The following is a 9713-nucleotide window of genomic DNA, read 5'->3' as shown; positions in this document are numbered from 1 at the left end:
GGTAGAAGTGATGAGCTCGCCAGTCGCCACCGCGCAGCTCGGCTTCAACGTGGCCCTTTACATCAAGCCGGGAACTCAAGGAAGGAATAAATAATACCGCCATGTGATGAAAGCACCAGGGGGATATGATCCCTATATTAGGACCGTGGCTTTCCGGTTGCTTCACACCTTCATGTGCGAAAGTGCTATTATGCGCTCGAGCTCAGCTGCGCTCGGTATCCATGCCGTTTCTATGCTTCGAGATCCCCAACAGACCACGTGAAAGTTCAGACTTAATGAGGGCTGGCCACCTAATCATGGGCCCACTAGAACGCACGACACGAGCCATAATTGCAACGTCGTCAATGAGAGGTGGGACGGCTCAAATGTCTGCTAATGTCACGGGCCGTAAGGACGCATATTCTGGACTAACGTCGGCACGTCGCATGGGCCATCTGGTAAATGCTGCTATGAAAATTAAATTTCCACATTACAGTACTCCCCCAACGAACCTGAAGACAAGTACATGTGCATCAAAATTTCGTTACTGTTAACAAGGCAAACACACGATCTGCTTGCAATCACAATGACTGCGTACATTTCAAAGCAAAAAAAAATATCAATTCATTCCAAGACATCCGCATCACATACCAGGTCATCGGCATGAAAACTATAAATTTCAGAACATAGCCTACAAAAATTTCTCCTTGTCAAAGATTTTAAGCGTGAGTACCTGTAGCCTACTCCCTCCGTTCCTAAATGTAAGTCTTTGTAGAGATTGCACTATAAACCCCATACGGATGTATATAGATGCATTTTAAGTTTAGATTCACTCATTTTATTCCGTATGTAGTCCACCTAGTGCAATCTCTACAAAGACTTATATTTAGGAACGGAGGGAGTACAATTCTTCAGCCTCCTAGTTGCATGCACAGTTCACCAGCCCTAGTGCAGTAGTTCCTCCTGTGGCCCTCCACCCTGCAATTCTTGCATCTTGCTGTTTGTGCGGCTGCTTCAACATGTCTCCTCTATCCGGGCAGGTGGTCCACTTTGTGCCCCTGTTTCTAACAAATAGTGCAAAATCTGGACCTCTTACTCAAATCTTTGTATGGCGCCTTCCGCCTGTTGGTTGTCGGTCATCCAATCTACTTCCTTTTAGCTGGGGGAAATAATCCTGCCATCTGAATTGTTGATTCTTTGCAGTTCTTCTAGAGCCGCTTGATTTGGACATCCTTGGTATATAAAATCTGACCTTCTTGCACAACCTCATAATTCTGTTGCTGATATTGTTTTGGCTCTAATTAACATGAATCGCCCACAAGCTTCGGTCCCTAACATATTTACTTTCTTGTGGCGTTTATGGAAAGCAAGAAACGATACTCTGTTTTGCAGGAAAACCTCGTATCTGCATCAGGTTCATCAGGCTGCGCTTGCCATTGCATCAACTCAAATTATGCAGGACACCCAACAACATAATCCAGGAAGCCAACCTGCTCCTCCTGATGAGTCTTCTACCATGTTCCCTCAATGCCATGAAAATGTCCAGCAAGGTTGTACACTCAAGTCTGATTTAGCAATTGAAGAGTCTTGGAAGAAAAAGAACATACCAGGTCAGGGGGATTTGATGGCGACTGGACAGATTCGATGATTATGATCCAAGCTTCTACTGACTCTGCTGCCTCGCCTCTCGTCACTGGACCTCTTGCACTTCAGTTTGCTGCAAAGGTTGCTTGTAGGCTTCAACTTCAGCGGATTACTTTCCTTACAGACAATCTTTCTTTGGCCAAGGTGGTTGCATCCAGAGATATCAACAACCCCATCAGTACTTGGAGATGCAGACAACCTATTAGCGAGTTCTTTCAAGACACTTCACAATTCCATTTTGCTGTTTACCACATCTCTAGGAATACTAATGGAATTGCTCACAACTATGCTCATCAGGTACTCAACTCAAGAGTAGAACATGTTTTCAATTGTACTCATTCTGCTCATACCAATGGCTCTTGCCCTGTTTTGCTCTCCTTTCTCAATTTCCAGATACAGGGATATGTAATACATGTTGTACATTGCCTATGAGTTGAATCAAAATTTGGTGCTTGCTGGCGCCTTCCTTGTGTTAAAAAAAGCACTGCTTTGTTGTTACCACTGATTGCGTCTTCATCTGCGTTTATCACGTGCATTCCTGCAGAACTTGCCATTTTAGAAGGAAAGTATTTCAAGTACCTGAAAGGCTGAAAGTGTTGAAAAGAGATATGATGGCAATTCTCCCTGAAGATTTTATCCCCGTAGAGACATCATCTATTCCTCCCAAAAGCACAACTGTGCAATATGAGCTTTATGACTCTTGGGAAGATGAAATACTTTGGAGGAGATGAAATCAATAAGATGTCGAGAATGACCTCATGATGTGAATTTTTATTTCACCACGCTATGCTTATTGCATATTGTATACTGTATATTGCATATTTGATTCCTTTTTACAACATACAGTTAAGTGTCAAACAGAACCGTAAACTATCCAACCTTGTTTTAAAGTATTACTTTAGTCCACCTTTCCCTCTTCCGCCTTAATAGGTACTTTTCACTTTCTTTTGCTTCTGAATTGCAGAACAAAGTCGCTAGTACCCAGCGACATAAAGCAGCATGTCGTGGAATTGTTGCTTTGTCGACCGAAGTCATATGATAGCTCTGAGAATCTCTTTCGTAAATGGATAAAATACTAATGGAACACCCTGATGGTTGTATGTTATGGAAACAATAACTATTTCAATGCCAAGGGGAATTCTCCAGATTCAAAGCATCTGATGTAGGGAAGTCTTACAAATACGCAGTACATGCTATATCTGCAGCTTGTGCCCAGCTATATCCCCCCCCCCTCCTCTTTTTGCATGAACTTATTGTAGCCATTATGATTTCTTGTTCTGAATTTATCCACGGGGTACTCAAAATGCTGATCTGAACCAACAACTATAATTCAGCTTGAACTTGGTTTTATATTTGTAAATCTTTGCCGGATTGAAATAGTGGCAGTGCCAGAACTGGAGAAGATGGGGGCTCCTTAATGGTCTACATGGTTAGAAAGGATGAGGAGAGTCAACAAAACATGGTTATGCAAGAAAATCCTGAAGAACCTGAAGGTGTAAGCTGGAGCAGTTGGTTTGATTCGTATGTAGAAAAGGCTAAAACGAACGAAGTGTCTAACAAATAATAGAACCATCAGTTGCTGATGGAATTGATCAAGAAGACTCTGATGCTGAAGTCGCACCTTCACAGGAGTCAGGATGATGTTGAATCTTGCTTAAAAAAGCTTGGCATTGGTCTATAGGACGAGTATAATAACAAAGTCAAAGATGCAAAAACATGGAATAGATGGTCCATGATGGAACTGTTTGAGGGGCAATGAGCAATGTATGCCTCTTCATGAAAAGTATGGTACTTCCCTTTCCCCCTTTTGTTGGTCGATGGACAATTGACTTTGTAGGTTTGTTTAGTTAACTCAACGCCTCACATTGGATGCTTTTTACACTAGGACCAAGTCATTCCGATGATGCTTCATCTGGAGAAGAGATTTGAGACTGTAAATTAGTTTATGTTCTATCTATCTCCAGAAGAGGCTCACTTTTCTTTGATATGCCAATCCATCGATTTCTATGTTGACAAAATTTCTAGAAGGTAAATTCTCTTAGCTCTATCCAGGCTATGGCCATCCTCTTAATGTGAAAATAACTTAAGAGTATATTTATATTTCCTTATGAATTGTTTCACTTTTTATTGCTCAGAGTTCAATCCTTAAATATAATATCTACCAAAAAGATTGGATTGTATTATGAGGTACATGTTTGATACAATTGATGTTAAACCCCTAAAATATGTCGCCCGCAAAAAATAAAAATAAAAATATGTATGGCCCCGTTTCAACCCACGGGCAGTTAACTAGTACAAAGTGTAGAAATCATACACTTCCCCAGCGAGTCAAAACTCGTTCCTCCAAAAGACCAGATTATCTGCAAAAGACCGGATCGTTTTCTCCAATGCCGACGTGCGGTCCGGACACGCGTTCTTCCTGGAGCAGCAGCACCAACTCGCACCCTGCACACCAACAACAACCAGAGAAAATCCATATCTTGCATCAGGAGGGTACTCGACCATGTCTGTAACAGCCACAAATTTCTGAAAATCTTATCGGAAGTGCCGTATGAGATACAGGTAAATCATAACTGCATGTATTAAGTATTAACATATGCTTAGTTACAGAAAGTGTTCCCTCCTGTACGTTTTCATCACTATGAACGCCCTGTTTAATAGCTCCTATGCATTGTTTTCAGACGCAGCACACACAAAAATCCCCATGTGTGCTCCAGGGTTGTTTTGCAAATGCTAAGTTGGCGTTCCATCATACAGGATGACCCTTGCAATCAGGCTCAGACACCCACCACAAACCTATAACCCTGTTCCCTCTGTTAATGCAACCAAACTATCTGAAATCGACACCAAATTTAACAGGCGGCGGTTTGAAATCCAAAGAATCCTACACTGTCACCACCAATCATACACACTAAAGCAGGCAGCATAATCTTGCAGACCAACTAACCGAATAGCAACCGGTAGATCTGTACAGCACCACCACTGAACAAAATGGGTTCAGATTCACACCTTTTTCCGCTAGCCTAGGGCCTGCGGGTTCACCGTTCAAGCCGACAGTCCAGACGCCGGTGGAGGATCCGCTCCCTCCGCCGCCATCCTCCCCTGCTGAGCGCAGATCTGGCCATTCGCGCTCCCTGCTTCCACCATCGATTGCTGCTACTCCACCAGCTGCACTGGCACCGGGTATCTCAGTGGCTCCAGGGGGATTTCACTGTCGTTAACCTCCTATAGCACTGTCGTCCTGACGACGCACAAACCAAAAAGAGGATTCAGTCACTACAAGAATCCAATCAACGATTCGCACAAACACCCTCAAGCATCTTAGAAACGGCCCCTCACCTGCGAATGGGCTGCATCAGGAATTCCATGGCCGCAACGAGGGCAGCTTACTCGGACTGAATCGTAGAAGTGGGTGTAGTGGATGGACGACGACAGCTTCCTCTGCCGCCAGCTCTGTTCTTGGGGTGAGTGGATGGACTCGGCAGCTCCCACCGCTCGCCGTAGCAATTAACACCTACTGTACCTGGGATGGACGGAAAAGGTACTTTCCTGAACCACGGAACAGGACGTCGGGCAGCTTCCAGGTCCACGGCTCAACTCCAGGAGCGTTACGGCGGCCGTCCGTCCTCCGTTACATGGCCCACCGCCCAGGTTCATTGTCACGCGTAACCATTCGCTTACTCGGATAACCTCCCGACCGCACTGGCCCGCAACATTGAATGCATCGTCTCGGATGAACGTAAACGTAGCGACCAGATAACGCGCTCACCTGCGCTCGAGCGCAGAAACTCCGCTTCCCTTCATGTGCCTTTTCTTTCTTTATCTTCCTTCTCTTTCAGTAGGAGACATCAGAGGTCATACAACGCACAGCTGTCTGAAAAACAACTCAGCATGTCAGCTAAATTTCTTGCATAACTATGGCATGAAAACAAAATTTGTAAAAAAAAAAAGAGAGAAAGCCTTCAGGCAAGCATTTGTTTGCAAAATAAAATGGGAGCCTAAAACATTTGAAACTAATATTATGTATGAATATCATGAAAATGAGTTACCAACTTCTCTGAACAGCTAGGTATAGTAGGAAAGCTCATAATCAAGTTGTGATTATTATGACTTCGCGAATATGTACATATTTACTTAACAAACACTCCACATCCAAACAGGAATTGGAATTGGCTTTTACTTGATTCAAACCATAGTTTTAAATAGTCGGCTATAGCTCCGCTATAGCCCGCTATAGCCTTTTCAGCAGGGTGCCGCTAAATAGTCGCCTTCATAAATAGCCGCTATAGCCTGCTTTAGCCTGCTATAGCTGATTTGGAGGTCCGCCGCTATTTTCCATAGCACGCTATTTAAAATATTGATTCCAACTAGAAATTACTGCTTCAGATCCTCTCAAGTTAGCAGATATCATGTTCTGGTACGTGAACCTGATGGTGCAAACACGATTAAGTCTTCTAAAGATGAAACTTCACCATAGCATTACTCTCCGAGGATAAGTATCCTGTTTGGCGGATGATTTCTTGTCTTTTGCTTTCCAGTGGTGTTGTCGTTAGGAAGGCCAATCAGGATAATGCCGTCAGATTTTACCGGCATGCTGTTAAGTGTTAACTGCAGTGAGGGACTGCCGTTAGATTTTACCGGCATGCTGAAGCATGCCTTTTTTTCAGGTCTTGTACTAGGCGTCCACACGCCAATTTGACTGTGGTAAGATTTTGTCATCGAAAATGAAATCCACTCGTATGGCTATACGAAATAATGATAAATACAAGTATATCGAGCTTGAACTACTTTAATACTCTTTCTCATGCGGAATGGTAGCCTCATACATAAGTTGGTCAACTAACGGGATGACATGACAGACAACAAAGCAAACTACGCAGATTTATCTTTTCCTTTATATCCCTGTGACCACTGACTGCAGCAAGCAAAGAACCTGATGATGGGTCCTGATGTGCAGAAGCAAAGAATTCACAGCTTTAGCTTTTGAGAGGGAAAGCAAAGAGAAAAAGCAAAGCATACGCATGGAAAGCAGGTAATGTATATGCATAGGCATGGGCCGATGTTTCCCATACTATCTAGCTAACCTTGTATCCATTCCTCGATATGCGAGGGCGTGCAACTTTCAGTTTGCTTCTGTGGCGTATGAAGGCTTGTGCCACCGCAGCAATTAACCAAGGTAACTACATCAATCCTCTGTATACAGGGCCGGTCCTGAGATTTTGGGGGGCCGGGGCGAAACCAAAACTCGGGGCCCTTAGTATAACCAATATTGTAAATATTGTAATAATAATGACTATGTGTGTATATGAAATGTTACCAATAAACGCTTAAATGCATGCAAAACAATATACATATAAAATAATTATACATGTTACCTTTTAAAACTTCTATCATTTCTCAATGCAAAGTCACTTATGAAGGGGTCGGCGTCAATCTCTTTCAGTAAATTCGTGTTGCTGCATAATCTTGGCAAGCCATTTAAACTCTCTTGAGTCATTGTTGATCTCAAATAGTCCTTCAATAATTTTAACTTTGAAAAGCTTTCTTTCAACGGATGCGATAGTTACATGCACTGTAAATAAGATGAAAATTAAGCTATGGACTATAGAGGTACTAGGATAAAAATTGAATTCTCTCACGTGCTCGAAAATCAAAATAGCATACATTGCACTATCTGAGAAAGCAAGTTTCATAATCTTTACTTAAAAAAAGGCAAAACTGGATGTTCTTCTACACTAGCAGATTGTGTATGTGCACTTGTTGAAATAACTGTAATCCCAGGACAAAACTTACATTTTTATCACCGGTATTGATGTCAACATTTCCTCTTGTTCTCGTTCAGCATCCCCATCAATTTGTTTCTCTTCCTCCACAACAAGTCAACAACTATCGTAATTCACCATCTAAGTTCAATCAAGCACCAGTATTACTCTTGAAATTTTATCAAGAGCGCATATCTGAATGTATCAAGTCATCCACACACTATCTTTTTTCACTGTGTTGGAAATAAATAAATAATGGAAGCAAAGGTTGGGGAGTACTACCTTGGATGGATCCAGCTATGCATCATATATGAGGATAAAATTACATAATAGTAAGTACTAAACATATATGGAGTAGAGATTGGGGAGTACTACCTTGGATGGATCCATTCGGCTTTGGTTGTAGGGCCTTCAGCGATGAGCCGATGACGCGATGTGGACTCGCCTCTGGCTGCAGCACTCGGCGAATCGGCGATGTGTGTGTCTGCATGTTCAGTGCTCGAGGTGGGAGAGCAAAGCGGCTTCCCGTACAGAAGCGGCCCTGGGAACAGAAATCGGCATCGGCGAGACGGCGAACTGGCGATCAGAATTACGAATGATATTCGAGAAAAGGAACATGACGATGTTGCCATGTTTATTATCGCAAAAAGGAACGGCGTAGGATCTGGGATTGATTCATAAAGGAATAGGAAAAATCGCTATGTTTGCGCTTGACTGCGTCCCACGCTTGGTTACTTCCCTGGGCCACGGCCCATAGTTTCCTTAGTACTAACCTGACTGCACACTTGGGGAGGGCCCCCTGAACTTTGGGGGCCCGGGGCGGCCGCCCCCCCTGCCCCCCCTCACGGCCGGGCCTGTCTGTATATATTAGCATATCTTCAGATTGATTAATTGCTTCTCGAAATTTACACCTTCCTTTGAACAAAGCATCATGTTATAACTTCTCCAAATGATGCCGTCCATCTCTTGTGCTTTATTTAGGAAAGGAAGGAAATTGGATCCCGAGAATGCTGTAGACTGATCTATGGGTTAGAGATTCCAAATGGAGCTGCTGAGGTTTGAAGGATTGATTTGATTCATCATGCCTGCACCGGAGGTAGTCCATCACACACCTCGAACTTCAATGATTAATGATGCAGATTTGTAACTTGGTTTCATTAGCTAGCTACTGAGTAGTGAGCTAGAACTTCATTAGTAGTATTCATTCCTAGGAACTTTTCCAATTTTAGTCATGCTGCGCCTTGTAGGACATGCTTCTTCCGGTGATCCGCCTCATCTTTGAATGCCTGCCTTTCTTTCTTAAGGCATGCTTGCTCGGAAAAAACCGACGATGTCCCAGGTACACATTCTTCTTGTATTTGTCCAAATATATACTTTCAGTCTCATGTAAACAGTGTGTGCATGCGTTGTATCCCTTGTTTCTCTGTCCTGAAAGGTTACTAAGAGCAGGTCAATGATTGATGGTTACAAGCAGCAACGCTCGTAGGTCAAATTCCTGCTGTTTATGCCCATCCCACACACGTACACCTTTTTTATCCCACAACTGTAAAAGTTTTTCAAATAATGGCCTTAGGTACACACATCAATGTCGTTGCCGGGTTGCTTAGGGTCTTGGATTAGCACTGGCATCATAATGAACTTCCGCTTCATGCACAACCAAGGAGGAAGGTTATAGATACATAGAGTCATGGGACAGGTGCTATGGTTGCTGCTCTGCTCCCCAGAAGGATTAATGTCATCTGCACTTAAACCAAACCATAAGTTCCTTGCGTTACCTGCAAAGTCAGGCCACTTTCTCTCGATTTTTCTCCACTTCGAGCCATCAACGGGTACTCTCAACATCCCGTCTTTCTTACGATCTTCTGTGTGCCATCGCAACAACTTGACATGCTCTTTTTTTAATAGACGTTTCAATCGTGGTATTATAAGAGCATATCACATCACCTTGGCAGGAACCCTCTTCCTGGGGCGCTCACCCTCAACATCACCAGGGTCATCTCGTCTGATCTTATACCGCAATGCACCGCATACCGGGCATTCATTCAAATTCCACCGTCAACCCGAAACACATCAGTAAGCCCTGATCCTGGCACTACTAGGGAAAAGCTTATACACAGATACTTACTAGTAGCGCGGGTTTATACCCCTCACTACTGCTACTTACTAGTAGCGCGGGTTTTTACCCCTCGCTACTACTAAGTTGATAGTAGTAGCGCGGGTTTTTAACCCTCGCTACTACTAAGCGGTCTCTACCGTGCCCCCCGGGACATGCCATAGTAGTAGAGAGGGTTATAAACCCACGCTACTACTAAGTTGATAGTAGTAGCG

The 9713-nt window shown here is 43.4% G+C and overlaps 1 long non-coding RNA gene across 2 annotated transcripts; it reads right to left on the bottom strand.

Annotated features, from left to right (window-relative positions):
- Positions 1 to 624: 624 nt before the first annotated feature.
- On the bottom strand, positions 625 to 5477 carry LOC123135572 (uncharacterized). 2 transcript variants are annotated; one of them, XR_006466066.1, is made up of 4 exons: positions 4963 to 5477; positions 4633 to 4864; positions 3938 to 4068; positions 625 to 2161 (listed from the first exon to the last, which is right to left on the bottom strand). It is a non-coding gene; the product is annotated as an uncharacterized lncRNA (long non-coding RNA). The 2 variants fall into 2 exon arrangements; XR_006466065.1 differs by lacking the exon at positions 625 to 2161 and having other exon boundaries at positions 3260 to 4068.
- Between the last annotated feature and the right edge of the window lie 4236 nt (positions 5478 to 9713).

This window comes from Triticum aestivum, chromosome 6B (assembly GCF_018294505.1).
Source record: "Triticum aestivum cultivar Chinese Spring chromosome 6B, IWGSC CS RefSeq v2.1, whole genome shotgun sequence".
Taxonomy (NCBI): domain Eukaryota; kingdom Viridiplantae; phylum Streptophyta; class Magnoliopsida; order Poales; family Poaceae; genus Triticum; species Triticum aestivum.
This window is presented reverse-complemented; position numbering and strand designations above follow the sequence as displayed.